The sequence below is a fragment of the Rattus norvegicus genome, chromosome 14 (genome assembly GCF_036323735.1).
Source record: "Rattus norvegicus strain BN/NHsdMcwi chromosome 14, GRCr8, whole genome shotgun sequence".
NCBI lineage: Eukaryota > Metazoa > Chordata > Mammalia > Rodentia > Muridae > Rattus > Rattus norvegicus.
In genome coordinates, this window is record NC_086032.1 from 33241335 (window position 1) to 33263895 (window position 22561).

Sequence of the window (22561 nt, forward strand, 5' to 3'; positions counted from 1 at the left end):
GAGTAAGTCTTGCCTATTAGAAATACACATTGAATTATTACAGGTGAGATGATACAATGTCAGAGACAAATTAACCGTGGTTTATTCATTGTTGAATATAACACACGGGGGTTACCTTGCTATGCTTTCTACTGTGACATGTGTATTAGTTACTTCCTTATTTCTCTGACGAAAATAACTGAAAAAGAAAAAACACACAAATAAAAGAGGAAGAGTTTATTCTGTGATTTGAGGAGATATAGTCTATCACATTGGGGAAGGCAAGAGAGTGGCAGGGTGAGGCAGCTGGTTATATGGCATAGTCAGGAAGTAGAGGACCAAAAAGTGGGGTCAGGTTATAAAGCCTCAAGGTGCACCCCTAGTTACCCATTTCTATGTAGAGTATACTTTTGCTACCTCACAAAACACAGACACACACCTTAAATGCCTTAAAATGCCTTTTGCTAACTCAATGACTGGGCACTTCTAAACCTCCCCGCCACTGAAGACTTATATAGTCAAACTCACTTGGCTGGTTGACATTATCTCCTGCTGCTGCTCTCTCCTCCTCCTCCTCCCCTCCCCCTTCTCCTGCCCCTGTAGCTGCCAGCTTGCCAGCAGGGACCTGGAAGTCCCACCCATTCCACCTAGCTCATTGGCTATTAGCATCTTTATTAGATGGATCAAGAACCAATTAGGAAATAGAACCTTAGGATCAGCACCATCCTTACATTTCTCCATCTAGGCTCTGTGTCCTAAAAGTTCCACAGCCTTCCCAAACAGCACCATCATGCACACACATGAGCCTCTAGAGGACATGTCATATTTAAATATTACCTTTTTCAGTGAGCATGGAGATGGTAAGAAAAGATTTAATCTACAAAGACAAAAAAGTAGCTTAACAACAATTCGGGGGACATATTTTACAAGATAACAGATAAATTATAATAGCTTTCGTAAACTTTAAGATATATCTGAAGTAATTATCTGAAGTAAGTATCTGAAGAATGTAGCACAAAATAAAAAAGATATGGGCCTTATCAGAGTTTAAGATAACCAGAAGGTAGACTCATAAGACTAAGTGGATCTAACAAGAGATCACAGGGGAAATAAATTAACCAGACAAGATAGACTATCGAAGAGATGTGACTAGTTTACCTTGTCAACTTGACACAGCCTAGACACATCTGAGAAGAGAGGCCTCAATTGCCTAGATCAGATTGGCCTGTGGGCATGTCTGTGGGGAACTGTTTACATTATTAACTAGTATAGGAAGACTCAGTCCACTGTGGGCGGCACCATTCCTTAGGCAGGTGGTCTTGGACTGTGTGAAAAAGCTATGAAGCTTGAGCCTGCCAGTAAACCAGCAAGCAATGTTCTTCCAAGGTTTCTCCTTCAAACTCCTATTTGAGTTCCTGCCATTATTTCTCTCAGTGACAGGCTATGACCTGGGAGTCATTGTCTTCAGGCATGGACTCCAGACTCCAGGTTTCAAGAAGAAGTGCTAAACCTATGGTCACACAGGTAATCCTAGTTAACATCAGTGATTCTCAAACAACAACCAAAGCCGTAAATGCAGGAAGGGTACTGTTAGGGGCACAACAAGGGTAGGAAGGAAACTAGAGAGTAGGATTTGAACAGGTAAAACCAGCGTGTTATACATGTGTGAAATTGTCAAAGAACAAAGGTTTGTTTTTTCTGTTTGTTTGTTTTGTTTTGTTTTTAAGGTTGTGTTTTTAAAAAAAAAAGAATTCACTTTGGGTATGTCATAGTGAAACTACCAATCAGCATTAACCACAGAGCCATCTGTTTCTTCTCAGAGACAAAGAATGGAACAAATCATGATTAGATTGATAACTGATTATCTCAACGAGCAGCACTGGAAGCCGGGGAAATATCACAGATGAGTTCCTAAACTGCTGAGAGAAATAACAATCAATACATGAGTGCTGTACAAAATGATCTGTCAAAAAGAAAAGTGAAAGCTCTTCCCATGCAATCAGAACGGGCAAAGTTTACTGCTAACAGTTAATATTTAAAAATTGAAGGAATGGCCTTCAGATGGTGATCATAACAGTACAGTTTAACCTGCGAGAAGGAATGGTTAGCAAGAAGCCACAGGATGGATGTAGAGAAACACAAACCACATAAAATAATAATCTGGAAGATGGAGGAAACATGCCCTCCCCGCCCCTCACATTAAACCCAGCCGAGAACTCCGTGTGTTATACAGAAAACAAACCTAAGACATTCTGAGCAGGAGAAGTACATTAGTTGCTGTCTTGGGGACTCAAAAGAGCTCCCAAGTTCCTTTTGTCTTGTCTGTCCCTAAGGGCTGCTAGAGAACAGGCAATCTGTGAATAGGTTAAGAGAAAACCCCAGGATTTGGAGATGGGAAAATATAAATTATTGAGTCTTCACGACTGAGAAAAACATACTGAAGAAAGAAAGAAAAAAAGAAAAGGAACAGAACCTTAGGCTGCATGGGATTACAGCAAACCACGAAATCTTATCAAGGTAAGGAGATGGTCTTTAATAAGTATAGAGAGAAAAAATTGCAAAAAATCCCAAATATGACCCAAAAATGTAAGCCTAGTCAATATATGAACGGGATTAACTCAAATCACTCTGAAATATACCAAGGTCAAACTTCCAAAGACTACAAAGAAAGTAAATCCTTAAAGCTTCTTAAAGCAACCAAAGAGAAAGGACACCTTACACTAGAGAAAGATGGTTTGAATAGCAGATTTCTCATCAGAAATATGAAAGCCAAAAGGAAGGGTGTCCTCCAGTCTCCAGCGAGATAAAGACAATCAACTTGTCACCGGCGGCTCTACGATGAAATAATGGTTAGAGGTAAAATCTGAATGGGAAAAAAAACAATTAATAGAGAATCTTGGAACAAGAAAGAGAAAAAAACAAGGTATTTCTCTTTGTTTTATTAGCAGTCAGTGGGATATTTTGTTTTTGTTTTTTGACACAGGATCTCTTTCCATTCTTCTATCTGTCCTGTAATTCGCTGTGAACACCAGACTAGCCTCAAACACATGGAAATCCTTCTGACTCTGCCTCCTGAGTGCTAGGATTAAAAGCAGGAACCTCCACACCCAGCCTGGAGCACAGGGATTCTTGTCACGGCATCTGTATGGGGGTCAGCAGCTTTGGGGAGTCAGTTCTCACTTTGACCAGGGGTTGCATTCAGGTGGCCAGACCTGCATCTCCAGTAGCAAGCACTGTCCCCTGCTGAGCCATCTCACCGGCACAGAACAAAGCAAATTTTTTTATGAAGAGGGATTTACCTGCCCAAGAAGTCCCCATTAGAATACTTAGGAAATTGACATGAATTCCAGGTGAGGGAAGCTGGGTGGCTTGGTTGAGGAAACATTTTAGAGTGTCTTTTGTTGGTTTTTGGATGTCAAACCTCAATATATGTAAATGTAAACAAAAAGTGAAAAGGTGGAAAGGTGACATTAACATGGAATTGACACAAATGTTAATCTAATCTAAGATATAAAGCAAGAGTAAATAATCGTGACTACTACATGGGATGGTTAATTTTGAAGGGTGTGACGGTTTGCATGTGCTCGGCCCAGGGAGTGGCACTATTAGAAGGTGTGTCACTGTGGGTCAGGGCTTTAAGACCCTCATCCTAGCTGCCTGGAAGCCAGTACTCTACTAGTAGCCTTCCTGCACTATGCCTGCCTGGACACTGCCATGCTCTCACCTTGATGATAATGGACTGAACCCAATTAAATGTTGTCCTTATAAGAGTTGCCTTGATGATGGTGTCTGTTCACAGTAGTAAAACCCTAACTAAGACAAGGAGGAAATCAGATATCTGATAAGGCACTTTTGGGGGGTGTAACTGCCTGGGAGGGTTCAGGAGAGAGTGACACTTAAATTAGCAGGCCATGTAAGGAAGCTGCATCTTTACTACCTGTGAGGGAAAGCACAACCAAAGGCTTAGAAATTTTATTAATGACAGAAAAAAAAAATCTTGGCACAGAGAGTATGAAAAAGAGAGGTAGGACTATTTTCTTTCCTTCTGGAACTGGGGAACACCCCCCCATCCTGCCTTTACACTCCAGAGTTCTGCGTTCTCTATCCCTCAGTGTCTAGTACTATGCCAGGCTACCCTAGTTCGTTCTCTCTCTCTCTCTCTCTCTCTCTCTCTCTCTCTCTCTCTCTCTCTCTCTGCCTCCCTCGCTCCCTCCTTCTCTCCCTCCCTCTCTCCTCTCTTTTCCACTCCTGTTTCCCTAGAGAAGTTTACTATACAACCAGTGTTGTAGGAAGGTCAATTGTCTTCAATTATTCTAACATCTTTTATTTTATTTACTAATTTTAGTTTTGCATTTAATTCTCCTGCAGGGAATGGGCACATTCATGAGTTAGGGGGTGCCAGTCTAGGCTGCATTACAAGCTGCTGTCTCACACACACACATAAAAATTCAAGTACTTCACGGATGATAAAACTTTATATCACAAAATGACCAGTCTTTATAACCCAATGCATAAATTCAATATTATTATAAACAAATTTCAGTAGAATGGATGTTTCATAGGCCACTATGAGCTGATTTTAAGAATAGGTATAGTTGCAAATGTGTATGAACAGCCAAGACCTTTCTGACAATGGTGTGGACAACTGCAAAAGCACACTGTCCTCTTCCTTCCATTTTAAGACGTTGACATTTAAAAATGAACACAATAATCAGTGTTTATCTCCATCCCCCGATAAAGGTTTATTTATTTTTCCTCAATTTACTTAAAAATAGATTCTGATTGGGTCGAGATTAAAAACAAAACAAAACAAAAAAACAAAGATGAAACCAAAACCTTTTGATATATTGGGTGATTAAAGTTAAAAACTTGTCTTTCCAAAGACCAGAGGGAAGGCTATAAAATAATATACAAATTAGAATAAGTTACTTGTCACACATATATAACCTATAGGTTATTGGTATCCATATGTAAATATTTAAATTTTTTAAAAAACTGAATGAGAAAATGGTGACCTAATGAAAAATAATAGATATAACCATAATATATATGTTATAAAAAGGCATTTGATAGAAAAAACTAACAGCAATAATATATAAGGAAACTGTCTTTATTTTGTGTGATTGTTAGTTTAAAATGTCAACTTCCCATAACCTAGAGTCATCTGCAGAGAGAGAGAGAGAGAGAGAGAGAGAGAGAGAGAGAGAGAGAGAGAGAAGGAAGCAGTCTTGATTGTTGACTGACCTTGATTGTTGCCCACTGTGGGCAGTACTATTCCCTAGGCTGGGCTCTGAACTCTGTACTAGTGACCTCAATGCAAGTGGGCAGGCAGCATGGGTGCATTCGTTGCTCTCTGCTCTTAATTGTGGATGTGTACACTTGTCTCAGCTCTTGCTGCTGTGGTTTCCCTAGAATGACTGACTGGAACTGTCAGCTGAATAAACTTTTTCTACCCCACGTCACTATTTGGTCAGGATATTTGCAACAGTAATAGAAATGAAACTATGGCACTTTGGAATAAAAATAAGTCGCAATTATTTATTTATTTATCCTAATTTCACTTACATACATTGAAATCCATGCAAAACTAAATTATTGTTTAATATACTTCCATATAGTAATAACCATGAAAAATAAAGGAATTATAAATAATAAGTGTAAAATATAAGATAAATGTTTACCACCAATGAAAAAATGAAGACTATGACTAGGGAGGAGTGCAGAGGAAGATTTAAAAACACTGAACTATTCTTCCTCTTAAACTGTGTGTGGTAACTTTAGGAAACATGTCTTAGTCAACATTGTATTATTGAAATCAAACACCACGACCAAAAAGCAAGTTGTGGAGGAAAGGGTTTATTTGGCTTACATTTCCAGATCACAATTCATCATTGGAAGAAGTCAGGACAGGAACTCAAGCAGGACAGGAACCTGGAGACAGGACCTGATGCAGAGGTCGTGGAGGGGTGCTGCTTACTGGCTTGCTTCCCACAACTTACTCAGCCTGCTTTCTTGTAGAACCCAGGACCACCAGCCTACAGATGGCACCACCTGCCATGGACTGGTCCCTCCCCACACATTTTCTCACCAACTGAGAAAACGCCTTACAGCTGGATCTCAACTGAGGCTCCTTCCTCTATGATGATGAACCTGTGTCAAGCTGACTCAAAGAAACAAACCGGTACAGCATGTTTCATGAACATTTGCTTTTTCCTTCCATGATAGAGAAATCTAACACATAACATTATTATATTAGTTTTTCTTCTATATTGCTATGGAAAAATACACCAAGAGCAACTTAGGAAATAGAGTGTTCATTTGGCTTCCACTTCCACATCACAGTCAATCATCAAGGGATGAGAGCTGGAACTCAGTCAGAAACCTGCAGTCAGTAATTAAAGCAGAGACCACTGAGAAGTGATACTGTCAATGGCTTGCTCAGCCTGTTGTCCTACACCATCCAGGTGCTCTGCCCCAATAAACTGGGACCTACTGCATCGATTATTGTCTTAGGGTTTCTACTGCTGAGAAAAGACACCGTGACCAATGCAACTCTTATAAAGGGCATCATTTAATTGGGGCTGGCTTACAGGTTCTGAGGTTCAGTCCATTATCATCAAGGAGGGAGCGTGGCAGCGTCCACATAGGCCTGGGACTGGAGGAGCTGAGAGTTTTACATCTTCATCCAAAGGAAGGCAGGAGCAGATTGTTCTCAGGCAGCTAGGAGGAATGTCCCAAAGCCCACTCCCATAGTGACACACTTCTTCCAACAAGGCCACACCTCCTAATAGTGCCACTCCCTGGGCTAAGCATATTCAAATCACCACAATCATTAATCAAAAAATGTCTGTACAGACTTACTTCCAGGCCAATCTGATGGATTCAATAACAATTCCCTTCTTCCAAGATATGTCTAGGTTTGTGTTAAGTTGACAAAACCCAACCAGCACAATGATCTAACAACAACAACGACAACATCAGAACATATAGTTTGTTTGATTATATAGCCTATACCCTGTGGAGGGGCTACTGTGAAACAGATAGACCACACTTCTCTATAGGCATTTTTTTTCAATCCCCCCTCCAGCCCTCCACCCACCAGAGGTAGTGGGAAAGAAAAGTTATTAGGACACAGGGGAAGTAGACCTTTTTAGAAATAGTTGTTTGGGGGTGAGTCCAATCTTCATTGGCAGGATATCAGCAATTCAGTCCAGTAGCAAACATCAACTATGAACCAGCAGCTATGATCTAGTCCACTTGGCAGTCACTACACACAAACCAGCAAGGGCAGTTCAATACAGAAGAAACTGCAAGGCCCTCCAAGGCTGCAGAGGTGGCAAAAAGACACAGGAGCCTCACGAAGTCCTTTGGCAAGTTTCTCTCAATGGCATCACCATGAGCAGAGCTCAGCAATGCAGTGTAAGGCAAATCAATATTCAATACATGCTTGTCATTAGTGAAGAATAGCAAGGCGGAGTGAAGCAAACCAACACTTGAGTTCCTACTGTCTGTGGGGTCAAATTTATATTCCTTCTGAACTTCATGCGTCCTTTCACATGTTTGCTATAGCAAAACGTCTTTTCACCTGTGTGTCTGCTTCAGGAAAACACTCTTTCAAGTGTCTGCTTTAACAAGACGTCCTTTCACCTGTGTGCCCCAGCAAACTATCATTTGACATAACCAACTTTCCAAAGAAGCCAGAAGTTTCCACTTCACTTCTCAGCATTTCTGTATGTCCTTTGCAATATAAATCTCAGACTTCTTTAAACTAAGTCAATGCCTCTCCTTCAGTCAACACATTTTCTCCATACTGTTTTTCATAAAAAGCAGCCATCTTCTATTGGCCCTAATGATGTTCTTTTTTCTCAAAATTATGCAGTTTTCCTTGTATCTTTATAACAATTGTGAAGGTTAATCTCGATTGTCAACTTGATGAAATTTAGAATCCTGGAGATGGGCTTCTCCAAATGCCTGCAAGAGGTTGTCTTGATTAGATTGACTAAGATGGGAAGGCCTGTCCACTGTGGGCGGAAGCATTCCCTGAGCTGAAATCCTGCATTGTATAAATGGATTAAGTGAGCTGAGTGACATAGCATTCATTGCTCTCTGCTCCTTGACTACAGATGCAATGCATACAGCTGCCTGCTTTCTGACTACCCTAGCATGATAGACTGTACCCCACCATGAATGACTGTACCCTAGCATGATAGACTGAACCCCACCATGATAGACTGTACCCCACCATGAATGACTGTATCCTCATAACTGTGAACAAAAATATCTGCCCTCCCTTAAATTGCCTTTGTCAGAGTATTAAAATTAAATTACAGCAACAAGAAAAGTAATGAAATTAACAACCTTAAAAAGAAGAAATACTCCATTTTCTCACATATAAATGACCTTTAACTCTCATTTTAGATATTAGTTTGTTAATCGCTCTTACAGATGCTCAACAATATTTTCCTCTTAAAATAAAGGAGACTTTAAAGATCCGACAGTTCAGCAGATGAGGGGAAACTTGAAGAGGCAGGCACCAGAATTGCAAGGAAGAACAGCCTGTTCCCTCAGTATCCCCTACTTGTCCTATCGGCCCCTTAAAATTAGACTTGACCCAGTCCTCAGCATCTCCTTTCTCAGAGGAGTGAAGCAAGACCAAAGCTGTCCTTCTCTTCACAAATTGCATAAAAAGGTTTTTCTGAACCCAAGAGAATTCCATGCAAACAGTTCTCTGAACGGAGCCACTGACTTCCAGGGTTTGTTCACTCACTCACCCCCCAGGTAAATTGTTTTGTTAGATCCGTTCTCTTATTAAGACTAATGCATTCTCTATACTGCTCTGCACAGCCAAGGATCTTAGAATAGCATGACTGAGCCCCAAGCTGCAAGCTGAACACAGTGAAACATGTAAATCCTCGGGCTATATCTGATAGAAAGCTAATTAAACAACTCTAGGTTTTTACTCACAAGTAACTCGGGGCTCTGTCTACCTGTGTCACTCAGCAGCGAGGAGGGAGGGGAAGGCTGACGGTGAGTGGTGATGACAAACTGTACTAAGCATGACAAGTTCCCAGGGGCAGCCCCTTTCCCTCTTTTCCTATGTAGGGCATTCAGATATTTGAGACAACATTCCAAATGCCACTTTTTAAAATAAACTTTTTATTTTAGGACACAGCCAGATTTGTGGGGGAAAAATAATGAACATAACAAAGATTTCCACGCGTTCTACACTTTCTCCTTACATCTCGCATGACTGTGACACATTTTTACAACTAATTAACCGAAATTGATACATTATTAACTAGCACCCATACCTTCTACAAGTTTCCCCAAGTTTCTTTTAATAGCCTTTTCTCTTCAGGGACTCCATCCAGCATCCTACCCCACACTTACAGTCACATAGCATCGGGTTCCTCCCAATGGAGCCAGTAGCGCAGATTTTCAGATCTCCCTTATCTTTTATAATCTTAAACATGGTGGGGGCTCACTGAGGTACTATTTTTGTAGAATGTACCCCTATTGGAATTCTGTCTGGTGTCTTACTCAAAGTCAAGGTGAGCCTTTTGGGGAGGGGAGGCAGTTATAAAGGAAAGAAAGTGTCCTTTTTATAAAGTCTCGTTTTTAGAAGTTGGGTCTGAGCGCACAAAGGTGACTATGTAGACAAACCCTTTGAAGGGTGTGGATGACCACACCATGAGACGCCATGCCAGGATAGAGAGGTCATGGGGCGTTTCCGCTTCCTATTTGTTATGTATATGTGTTTTCTTAATGTTCTGAAATGTGTATGCATTTTTACGTTTAACTGGGGCAGGCGGCAGGCAGAGCTGGGGACATAGTTCAGTTAGAGTGTTTGTCTTGCATGCATAAGGCCAGGCGTTCAACTCCCCACAACCCAGGCTTGGTGGGACATGTCTGGGTGACCCCACAGAACCACAGCTCCAGAAAGCTGACAATACCTTCTCATTCCTGTTGCCTACTTCCAAGAAGGCAGATTTGGGGGTGACAGTTAGCTCAATGGTAGAGTGCCTACCCAGCAAGGCCCTGGTTTCTGTCCCTAACAATTAAAAATTATAAATTTCACTGAGCAAAAAAAGATGTCTGTGTTTAGATCCATCCTTGCTTGCCTGCATGATCTGACTTCCTCGAATGAGCAAACTGTCCTTAAGGGTTGGGAAAATATCCAGAAATATTTAAGGAAATCTGGAGGGGAGGAAGAGGAGAGAGGGGTAGTCCAAAGAACCTTTCTCACGTCAAAGAAAAACCTTCAGCTTAGGGACCAACCAGGAATGGCCCCCTCCTGTGTCTGTCCCCTCTTTCTCTTGCTACTCTTGTTCGTTCATTAGTTCGTGGACTCAACTAGGATCTGTTGAGTCCAATGAGAACTGAGCAGACACTAAAAGACACCCATATCCTTACTTTCAAAGGGGGTAGAGGTGTATGTCAACAAATAGTATTGTTTAATAGGGATAAATATCACATATAAACACACATAAATATATACACACACACACACTGCACACACATGCATGTGAGCACACACCTGGGCATATACAAAGGCACACACACACACATACACATACATAATTCACACACACACCGCACACACATGCACAAGTGTACATACGTACAGAGAGAGAGAGACAGAGACAGAGAGAGACAGAGACAGAGAGACAGAGAGACAGAGAGACAGAGAGACAGAGACAGAGAGAGACAGAGAGACAGAGACAGAGACAGAGACAGAGAGAGACAGAGAGACAGAGACAGAGAGACAGAGAGACAGAGAGACAGAGACAGAGAGACAGAGACAGAGAGACAGAGACAGAGAGACAGAGACAGAGAGACAGAGACAGAGAGAGACAGAGAGAGATGCAACAGAATTGAAGAGATCTAGATGGAGAAATGGACTTGATATTGAAAGGGAGGGAAATTTTTCCTCTGCCATTTTGAAGGCTGGATAATTTAGTCTGTGAAATGAAATAGCACTAGGTAGACTAATAGAAGTGAAGGGACACAAGTTTGTCCTGTACATCAGGAAAACACACTCTCACAAACTCTGTGGCTTCTAGACATTTATACACTCCCCTAATAGGAGAAGGGCTGGGACAGTTTAGAGTAAGTGATTGAGGAACAAAATAAACGGGCTTTCAAAGGAATTAGTGAATGGTACAGCCTGCCCTAGTCTCTGCCCTGTGACTTCATCTGACTTAGTGGATGAGATTCCCTGAGTGTGTATTCACGATGATTGAGCTGCCTTTGGACTACTGTCTTTAGGCAGAGTAAGGATGCTAAGAATCTACTCTTGCATTTACCATTCTTCAAGATCCCAAAGTCCGAAGACCAAAGGGGTTTGTATTTAGGATGCTGTTTCTAGAACTCTGTCGCTCTTTTGGGGGACTGGGGGAGTGGCAAGCACCTCCAGAATGGAAAGATACCCAAATACAGATTAAGGTTCCAGTAGGGGGAATGGTGAAGGTCCTGAGGTGAGACTAGGGTCTCAGGAGTGTGACAGGGGATGAGGGCAGTCCTAGCTCAAGCAACAACTTGTTGTGCCACATCTGTGAGGGCACCATCTGTTAGGTGGCAGACCATCGGATCTAAACTAGGCCCCGAGTTAGTTCTGCTTTTTAATTTTGCTATTGTTGCTCTGTGTGTGTGTGTGTGAGTGTGTGTGTGAGTGTGTGTGTGTGTGAGTGTGTGTGAGTGTGTGTGTGAGTGTGTGTGTGAGTGTATGTGAGTGTGTGAGTGTGTGAGTGTGTGTGTGAGTGCGTGTGTGTGTGTGCGCGCGCGCACGCACGTGCGTGCGTGCGCTGTTCATGTGTACCACAGCCTGAATACCAGAGACCAACTTTGTTAAATCTGTTCTTTCCTTCCATCTTCACATGGCTTCCAGGGATCCAACACAGTTCCTCAAGTTTGTGTGGCAAGGGCTTTCTCCCACTGAACCATTTCCAAGCCCTGCTATTCCAGAATCACACTAAAGAACGTCTTTATGCAATTCCTCCGTTGATATACCTGGGGTAACTGTCACACCCCATTTATATTTTTTAACCTGGGGAGTCCCTCACATTCTCAATACTAATCCGACTACGTTTCAGATATTACTTTTGTTTCTAAGCTGTCACCCTCTGTTGATAGTTACTTTATTTAAGCTGAAATCTTTAATTTTAATGTAGTTCAATGATCTGTCTCTTTTCAAAATCCTTGACGTGTATAGGAAAATCTCAAGGAAAGACTTAGATATAAATTAACAATGTTGCTTTCAGAAAAGGATCGTATTCGGTAGGGGCCCTGAGTTCATTCCTCCAGCCCTGCACAGACATGGTTGTGTGCCATGTAATTCTAACCCTTGGGAGGGGGAGGAATAAAGGCCAGAATTTCAAGGTCATCCTTAGCTATTCTACAAGTTCGAGGCCAGCCTGAGCTACAAGAATCCTTGTTGAAAATGGAGAGAGAGGACCAGAGGGAAGACCACACTGGCAGGTTGCACGTCTGTTGGATACACATACAGCACTACAGCCTAACAGTCTTATTCTAGTCATCTTTCTCTTCAACAGCCCTTGGTCCCTGTGAGGTCAAACACTCTGATCTCTTCGTTTAGAAACAGAGCGAGCTCTTGCAATCACCAGACCGAAGCCTAGACCTCCTTGTAAATGCTACACTCACAGTTTCAATTGCTTGGTTTGCTGCACAGTGGAAAAGCAGGAGTTTCTGCTACCTACTGTCTCCCTTCTCTTGAACAATGAAATGGAATTGTAACATAAACACTTACATCCTACCATCGACCCTGTCAGGCACTTCTACTTCACCTTTTCAACAGGAAGACCTTGGTGTCTTTCATTTGCTTTAGACAACACTTTGCCATAAGCACGCTTCTGCTTCTATTATACAAAAAAATCCGAGGCACAGAGAAGCCAATTTGCCTTGGACAGTTCAACTAATAAATGGCAGGCCCAGGTATGCATCTGTCTGTGAGGAATCTATTACTATTTTAGGCAGAGAACTAACCCTATGACTCAAGCCCCCTTCACAAGATTGACTAAGTTCCTGCCTCAGTAGTGCTGGTTAGCGAAAAGAAAGGCAGCAAGGTCAAGTTCCTTTCATTCCCAGTTTGGCAAGCAGCCGCCGCATCAGGTCATTCCTGGAGTCGGGTTTGGAGCATTGCTCGTGAAAGCACCTATCTCTTCCTGGTGTGCCAATGATTTCAGTGACAATGTGAGTGAGAACGATCCTTGAATAAGATCACACATCTACTTAATCTAGGCACAGAGCTTGGCACACTCAGACGTAAAACGTGAGCTCACAGGGCATGGTGGTCTCATCTGTAACTCCCAGCATATGGGAGGCTGAAAGAGATGGATCTCAGTGAGTTCCGGGCCAGGCTGGCTTACAGAGCAAGACCTTATTCAAAAACTCAAGCAAACAACCGAACAGTCCCCCAGGTCTCACATTCACCAATGTCTTCCCATGACTTGATATAAAACCTCGCACATAGTAGGTGATTAACAAAGCCAGAGACAGAATGAAACAAGGTCCTATTGTTAATCTCCTTATAGCCTACTGAGGAGAAAAACCACAGGACCAATTATGTATAATCCCATCTTCAGAGATGATGGTTATTCAATATTTGATGAAATCCCCGCCCCCATTTTCCTCCTCTACACATACAGATAAAAACACACAGAGAAATGTGGCAACAAAAACCCTTTTTTTTTCAATGCCGAGAATACAGCCTAGAGCCCTAAACAAGCTAGGCGGGTGCTCTCTCACTGAGCTATCTCCCCAGGCCCAAATTCGCATATTTTAAAATAATTGCAATTGTATGATACATACATACTGTTTGTAATCTGACTACTTTTTTAAAATCCCAGTGCATTATAGGTGCTATTCCATGTAAATATGTTTTAATTAATAACCAATTAATGTGTGTGTGTGTGTGTGTATACGTGTGCGTGTGCATGCGCATGTGAATGGGTGTGTGTGTCTGTTGGGCACAGAAGATGTTGGTGTCTAGGGAACCTACCCAAGTGATGCCTCTCAGGCCTGGCCTGCAAACACTGGAGCTACAGGCATACACTGCCGGGCCCAGCTCTCTATGTACTTGGAATTCAAACTGGGGTCTTCATGCTTGTTTCGAAAGTGCTCTTACCCCACTGGGCCATCTCTCCAACCCCATAAACACCCTTCCCCTCATCAGTATTCTGGTGAGCCAGGGGCTGCAAAGGTTCATTTGCATGAACCAGTAGTAACCCAATTTCTCAGTTTTAGATTTTAGATTTGTTCAGTATGCATGCATGATATATATATATATATTTTTTTTTCTCTCTCTCTCACTTTCTTCTCTTCCCAGGAAATTCCTTCATTCTGCTACCCTTTACTTGAAAACCCTGAAATCCAGCCAACAAACATTACGAATGTATTAAATTACCAACACTAAATCTTAAAGGTTGGGGAGGTCTATTGGCTTCCAGGTCTGCATTATTTATTTATTTACTTATTTATTTATTTCACTAGATTTGTGAGAACATTACATTTTATACCTAGCACTTGCGTTGTTTCTAGAGTCAGGTAAGAAGTTTTCCCAGATGACTTTATAAAAAGCCACCTTCTTTCTGACAGTGGTGACATATTTCACCTAATTAAGCATGAGGAACCACAGGCTGTGAGAGGACCCAGCATGGACACAGAATACAATCTGAGAGAGAAGGGATGTGAGTGACTATTGACACCCGAGCTTGATCAGCAAGACCTCCCATTCCCCTAGTCCTTGGCTAGCAGACAAATCTCGCAGGGTAGTGAAGATTTCCCTCGAGGATGCTGGGAAGGAGACTATATTCCTCTAGTAATTAGCGAGCGGGTACATCCAGTTTGGGGTGCCTTGTAGCTAATTGCCTCTTTTGTCTGGAGAGAGAGAAGCAGTTCTGATTCCTCCTAAGACATGTCTCCTCCTCTCAAAGATGCCCCAGTATAAATAATAGAATAATAATCAAATGAACAAATGTACTCCCCCTGCATTCCGGTGGTTGCCATGGCAACAAGTGAATTAACCAGTACAAATCTCCAATGAGCCAGCCACTCCATGACTCTGCCTCTCTTAACCACGGCTGTCTCTGCAGCTGAGAGTGTGAGACGCTCCTCATGGAGTCAGAGGACACTTGAGCTTGTCCAAGAAGTGCGTGGCTCGCCTTCCAGCTCACCGATCACCTGACACCTCGGGCCCTGCAATCCCACTCGAGATGGACACTCAAGAAGTTTCCTCACCACATCAGCAGAAAAGTAATCCCCTCCAGCCCTAAGTGGCCCTAAAATATTGGTATTAATGAACTGAGGTGACTTACTTGAAAATGTGTTCAGAGATCGTACGTCTGTTTCCAGTCTGGTGAACTGTTTCCCTTTTAGGGGTTGAAGGAAGCTCTCTATGGAAGGATTCAATGTGTTGTCAACTTGAGGGCTGGCATCATCGTCCAGCCTTTGTCTTGTGTCTTTCTAGCTCTTCTCCCGGCTTCTCCCTTCCCCGTAACAGAGGTTACTGTTTGCCTGCCAGTGAGAGCTCTAACAGTCAGGTGTCTGTTGAAGAAATGGGTGTTGTCTGTTCACAACTGAAACACGACCCACTCACTCACTGTCACCGTGCACAAAGGGGCTAGGTCTCCAAGCTTCTGAGCATTGTAGACCTCTTGATAAAAGCTGAAGACTCCGCCTGCAATCTTTGTCTGTCTGTCTGTCTATCTTTAGATCTATCTCTGTCTCTTACACACAACCCCAAAACACACACCAACTTTCTGGTGCGTTTGTAGATTTCCACTGGCACTTTGGGTGAGAACTGCACAGAAGCTAGGCTGAGAACACACAGGTAATCCCAGCATTCAAGGAGAAAGGTCACTGTACATTCAAGGCCAGTGAGGTCTACATCATAATGAGGTTCAGAACAGACAGGACCATAAAGCACGCACGCACACACACACACACACACACACACACACACACACACACACGCACACACACATGGGTGGAGCTGGGGGACTGAATGAAAAATGTGTTCGTATAGGTAGATAATGCAGAGCAAGTCTAGGTTGGGCCACCTGTCCTTCCTGACATCGCTCCTTTTATGCCTAGACATCTCTCCTTGCTTGAATGCTTTGATCTTCATTCTGAAAGATTTCATAAGTCAATGGGAGGGATAAGGGTAGGCAAAAGGTGTAAACAAACAACACAGAAAGTAAACAGGAAGTAGCCAAGACCCTACTCCCTATCCACATAGGAAGACAAGGAAGGAAGAAAACTGGCGCCTGGAATTGGTCACAGCAGTCCCACAGACGCAGCAGCCCTGAGTGGAGACCCAGTTCTGCAATGGAGAGGGCGTCAGATACTCTCACGGAAGCTTTCTGGGGTTAAAAGTGTGATGCTCAGGCTTGCTTCTCTACTCATACTCCAGTTCATTTTCCCACATCCGGAACCAGGAAGGAGAAAGGATGAACAGTTTATAGGAGACAGGGCACTTTTCATCTGCACAGAAGTGGTGTGTCTCTGCTTAGGCTCTGTTTTTAGAATAGCTGTGGAAAGCCAGCAGTGCCAAGAAGACATTTCCTTGTCACCTCATGCAAGGTTACTGAAGTCAGACTGCCCTGTTATGGGAAAAGATCATGGAAGGATTTCTTAGGAAGAGAGAAAAATAACAAAAGGGGTTTTTTAAACTTAAAATATTTATACGAACAGGAATACTGGGCTATATCAATCTAATGCTTTGTTAAACTGCACAGCCAGGAAACCTGCCTCGGGAGGTGCCTTGATGGAGCAGAAGGGCTCTGGAAGATCAAGTTTATAGAAAACTGGTCAACCAACATTTGAGGATCTGTACGTACCAGTCCCAAGTTCAAGATCTTGCATATGAAGCATGTGTTATTGACTTCCCGAACTAACGGGAAAGAATGTATGCTTCAGATAGAATGTTCTGGTTTCTATCGTTTAAAACAAAAAGATTTTAATACAACTGTCAAATCTGACCCAATGATTTAGACAAATCTAATCAGTGCTGTAAAAAGAAACTGTCATGTTTTAGACTTTCCACCTATGTTTGCATATCTAAAGTTCAGAAAGTGACATTTAAGAAACATCAAGTTTTCACAGAAATAGTCAAGAATGCGCCCAATTTAGAGTCTTCCGAGGTAACAACTTGCTCCCAAATTAGGTGGATTAGAGCAACCCTAATAGCCACAGAAATAGTCTAACATATTACACACAAGCCAAGTGGGGAAAGAAACTCGAACCATTTTATTTTAAAACTATTTTTAAACTGGTGACATTTGCCAAGCAATCGTCTCCAGATGAGGACAGAAGTTGCTCCTTTGTGTTGCATGAGCAGGCCTATTCAGTTTTTGCATTTCATTAAAGTTGCTTGGAATTATTTGCTAATTGTTTGTATGGGGAGAGGAAGTGGAAAATAGAAAACCATTCCCTGAGGAAAGGAGGTGCTGAGGGTAGGTTCCCATCCCTCCTGCTCAGGAGGCTCCCATGACAACCAGCTGCCGCACCATGTGACCTTTGTGACTGCCTTCTAGCCAAGCCCTGTTTGCCAGTACTGTTCCATTCCTGAAGACGTTTTTCAGCATCTTCAATACAGACAGCTTCCTTGTCTCTCTCCCTTCCTTCCTTCCAGCCTTTCTCTTCCTCTCTTTTTGTCTTCTTGTGGTAGTGGATGGGCTCTGGGTCCTGACACATGTCACGCAATTGCTTTATGGCTGTGCTGCTGCAGAACCTGGTCTTCAGCCTCTGTCTGTTGGCTCTATATGCTGTCTGTCTGTCTCAAAGTGAGCAGTCATCCAAACCCCCCTTCCTGACCCCTAGCTCCTATTCTGTGTTATCTGTCTCATCTACAGTTTTGCAAGAGGTCAACATTCATTCCTACCTAGAAGGACAACCCATGCAAAATTATTCAGTCCTAAGTTTTCCTGAGAATTGGTTCAAACGTCCACAGTCCCAAGGACCCCAACAGGGCTCAAATTCAGCATACCTAGAACAAACCATTATCTTCACCCTCAAATGTGCTTCTTTCTTGGGAACTCCTAGAGGCTGACTTCCTGACTGCCAGTGTAGTCAGGAAGAGGAAGGCAGCCCATTCTTCCTTCTTCTCTTTTCTGTTTATTCCCTTCCTTAAAGGTAGAGGGTCTCCAAACTGCCCCTTGGCCTGTTAGAGTCTATGAGCTGGTGGGCTAGCATTAAGAGTCAGACAAAGGTCCTACAGTCCTTTGGTCATTTTAAAGGTGGTGTATTGGCGTAAGCCGTGGTCTGTGAGGTACCTAAGCTACTCCAGAACCCTCATGCAGGCTAAGGTTATGTAAGCAACATGACCATTGTCTCTGAGGCCACAGTCTACTCCTGGTAAAGAAAGGGCAAAATTCTCAACTTCTCTCATCTCAGGACGCAAGCCAAACCCACTCCCTCTACTTGGAGAAGGGACAGGTGCGGCCTTTCATTTTTAAGGTCACATGAACAACAAAGGCTGTCAAGGGGCTGCTTGAGGAAGCCTCCTCAGCTCTAGGCCTTGTGATTTCAGACATACCGGCGGGTGCGGTACAACCCCAGTCGCCCCAGAATGGTGGGTATCCACTCAGCTCCCTCTCCTCCACGTCAACTTCCCTTCTGTTGCCTCCACCAAGGGACACAAATAGGTGCAGAGAGAAGCAAGTGACAGTGGAGACCCAGAAGGGGTAGGAGTAGCTACAGCCCAGAAAGGTACCTGTGCAGGGCTCCAAGGTGATGCTGCTGGGGCCTCAGCATCTGTACCTTGCAGCGTCTGCAGCCGAGTCCCCTTTGCTCAATGTCACAGGTCAGGGAAGCAAGGCTTTCTTCACTCGACCTTCAGGCCTTGACAAGTCACTCAAACCCTTCAACTCCAGTATCTGACAAGGTCTAGCTTACAGTGCAGTAGAAATGTTCCAGGGCATGGAGTTGTTCATACAGAGCTTCACAGGGTGGGCTCTAGAATTACACTTGTTTGTGTAACTCTAAAAAGGCTCTTATCTGGGGACAGCTGAGTCCCCAAGAAGTATGCTAGAAAAGTGGGCCTCTTCTGAGACCAAGAAGGGACCTTCGTCTGATTCTTAACGTTATCCCACTAACTCACAGAATCTCTCATAGGTCACGAGATAGTTTTAAAGCTCTCTTGCTTTAAGGAAGGGAATAAACATCTCTGTTTATCTTTTCTCAAAGAGAGAAGGAGGGAAAAGAAGGGAGGGGAGAAGGGAGGGGGAGGGAAAACTATTGTGGCAACATGAAACATTTACAAAAATTAATGTCTGATTTTGAAAAATAATTCAAGGATGTCTGGTTAAAATTAATGCGAAGGCTGGCGATACTGAGATCCCACAGTGCCTCGGGGAAGAGGCAGTTAACACAACACTTAAATCTGTGTTTTTAGATGGTTCTGCTGCTTCCCAAGGTGAGTGTATAAACCATGTAGGCTGCCGCAGGGAACCCAGGGCAGGGCTTGATTGACTACCTAAGTGATGAGGACCTTCAGTTACACTGACATTCATAGGAGCCAGGCCTCAAAGCCAGCACTGCCTCGGGGCCCTGGGAGAACCAGACACCACAGATTTTTTTTTCTTCAATCTTATATGGACATCAGGATGCTGATTTTTAATATAGATCTTTTATGATGAGTTTGAGGATGGAAGAATGACTTTTATGAGGACAAACTCGGTTACTATGTATATAATTCATTGGGGCTTTTAAGATGTAGGAATTCGATTGCCCGCTGGGTGTATGGACTATTTTTATTGCACATCCAAGTTTGTTTATGAAATTCTCCAGCATCAGATGATAGTGCAATATGATAAGAACCGGGAGGATTTATGTGACCTTGTGGTTGACGGTGGATGAGGTTTAAGGGCTTCTCCCCTCAAACACTGTACGTCTGTAGGACATTTAATTATTCCGTGTCACACAGTACGATCTAGTGGCGTGCAGAAGATGCTGTGCGGCCCTGTAACTGTGTGCTGGGATGGAGGACGCTCATATTGTCTACTCTAGGAAGCCCAGAAGTCCCACATCCATGGCGCCAGGCAGGCCAGGCTTGTCTCCAAACTACTGAGGTGGGATGCAGGCGGGAGGGCAGTCAAGATGGCCAACCATGTACACTGTGTGGTAGGGGCTATCATGGACCTTTCTAGGGATCCAGGAGAAAACTGGATCTCTAGCCAAGAAGAACAACCCTAGAGAAGGCCCATTTTGTTTATAGTCTCTCTGTTTCTATCTCAGTTTCCCGATTTAGAAAGAGGGTCCCGCCCACCATCCTGCAGTAAAAGCCCAGACACAAATGTCTGTAAGACACCTCATCAGGCCTTGCCCCTTGCATAGCGAGCGCTTCCAGAAAACATGCTTTTGCATTTTTCCTATGTCCTCGATGCTCCTCAGATAAAATCTATACCCAAACCCAATCTTCCTACGATACGCTTCCTATGTTTCCTTCCAATGCCTGCGCACTCAGGCAGAGTCTTGCTCCTGATCAACTCTCCTTGTGTATCTTCCTTCCTAAACACATTCATGGTGCCATTTCTCATGCCATCTCCTCTCCTCACCAACCTGAACCAACCCTCCATCTCCAGTCCTGAACTTCTGAGACCAGGGAAGTTCTCTTTCCCTCTTCTTATGCCAAGGCACATGTCTGAACTCACCATTTAAGGTACTAATCATGCCAGCATTTTTATTGAAACACAACCCAATCTCTGACTTAGCCCTCTAGTTAACAGCACTGGAGGGCGGGGCGCAGCCCTCCTTCCTCCTGTTTCCCTATCGTGTCTTTTTTGTTTTTTGTTTTTTTATGTTTTCTTCTATAAAATTAGTGGTCCATGAACATCTACAACTGAGAGATGACTCATGTTCAAAATAAATAACTTCCAATTTGCATGTGTCCCAGATGTCCCTGCCCCACTCTGCAAGTCTGATGGGAATGTGGCCGTTTGCTCTCCTTGAGGGCAGGATATGTCTGCTGCTCGCTGGGTCCAATGTACAGACAGATAGATGCTCAAATAAATTATAGGTTTGATGATGACAGCCTTCGCTGGAAGTTTAAAAAATGATGAGCTATTACTGCCCGGGTTCTCGTCTCTCACATAACATCTTCACAGAGAGCCTGCCAGCCCCTGGTAATGAATTTCCTCCATGTCCTGAGCAGTGCATGGGAATTAATCACTCCATTCATCCTCTGGACTCCAGAGAACTCTGATGGAAGCTCAGAAATAGTGTCTGTGGAACTCTGTCTTCTGCTGTCTCCCGACTCCTCCACCAGAGTGAAAGGAACACGAGAAGCAGGGTCAGAACCGCTGACCCCACCTCAGCGCTTTAAATGTGGTTGGTGTCCTGTGTTTATCCATGGTTTTCTTGGAACTACACTGTCAGCCCTTTGGACATGGTTGGGCAGGTGACCTTGTGCTCAGTGAGGAATGGGTAGACGGATGAGTGACACTTCAGCACCTACGGCTGAGTTAGAACCAGCCTCTTCCCTCTGGCCAAGGAGAGCATTCCAGGTAACGGCTGCCCCATCTTCAGTCCAGGAACACTGAAGGATTCCAATGGGCATAGACCCAACCCCTGAAGCACACGTCACATGAACAAGAAACAAGTCTTTTCTGTCATATGCGGCTGAGACCTTGCAGGCAGTGTGTTCCTGCCAAACAGTCCAACCTACCACCATCACTGTAAAGCCTGATCTACCACCACTGCGGTTGGATGAGTGTTTGTTATGGGGTTTGATGCAGAGGGTGGGAGGTTGCTTTAAAGGTTTTTTATATAATAGTAAATGAGACGACCAATATCCAAGGCACGCCGTGCTGCCATGCTCGCTCCCTTTAAAGTTGCTATTAAAACACTACACACCATGGACCCAAGCAACTAGACAAGGCAACAACCAGACTCTAATAAAAACTAGATAACAGAGGCTGAAGAGATGGCTCAGTCAGTAAAGTGTGAACAAAGGGGACCCAAGGACCCGGGGAAAGAGCTGGGCATGGTGGCATGCACCTACAAGACCATCACTGGGGAGGTAAGGACAGGAAGGTCCCCACAGGGGAAAGCCAGTCGGTCTAGCTACATTGAGATCCAGGTTCAACGAAGCCATGTCTCAAAATATAATGGGAAGAAACATTTGAGGAAGACATCTACCTCTGGCCTCCACGCACATGGGCTCACATATGCATGCACAACACACACACACTCGCGCGCGCACACACACACACACACACACACACATTAACAACATTGTCATTTAGTGCTTACTATACTGAGGACTCTAAGTATAACATTTTGCATACTGGGGATGAGGGTGTATTTCAAACTGGGTTTCTCTGTGTAACCCTGACTGTCCTGGAACTTGCTCTACAGACCAGGCTGTCCCCGAACTTAAAGATCCGAGTCTCGAGTACTGGGATAAAAGGCATGTGCCACTGCCACCACCTACTATATGTTGCATAGCTGTTCTTTAACATTGGCTGTGGCTTAAAGGTACAGCTTCTGTGCTACAGATGAAACTACTGTAGGAGGACACACAGCTAGTGACTGACAAGAAAGAATGTCCACTTTCTAGGAAGCC

The 22561-nt window shown here is 43.5% G+C and overlaps 1 long non-coding RNA gene across 1 annotated transcript in view; it reads right to left on the bottom strand.

Moving 5' to 3' along the window:
- The window catches only part of LOC134481838 (uncharacterized), a 20973-nt gene extending 5069 nt beyond the window's left edge, over positions 1–15904 (bottom strand). Inside the window, exon 1 of the long non-coding RNA XR_010057696.1 lies at positions 15312–15904. This is a non-coding gene — a long non-coding RNA (uncharacterized LOC134481838). The remainder of the gene's footprint in view (positions 1–15311) is intronic.
- Positions 15905–22561: the final 6657 nt, after the last annotated feature.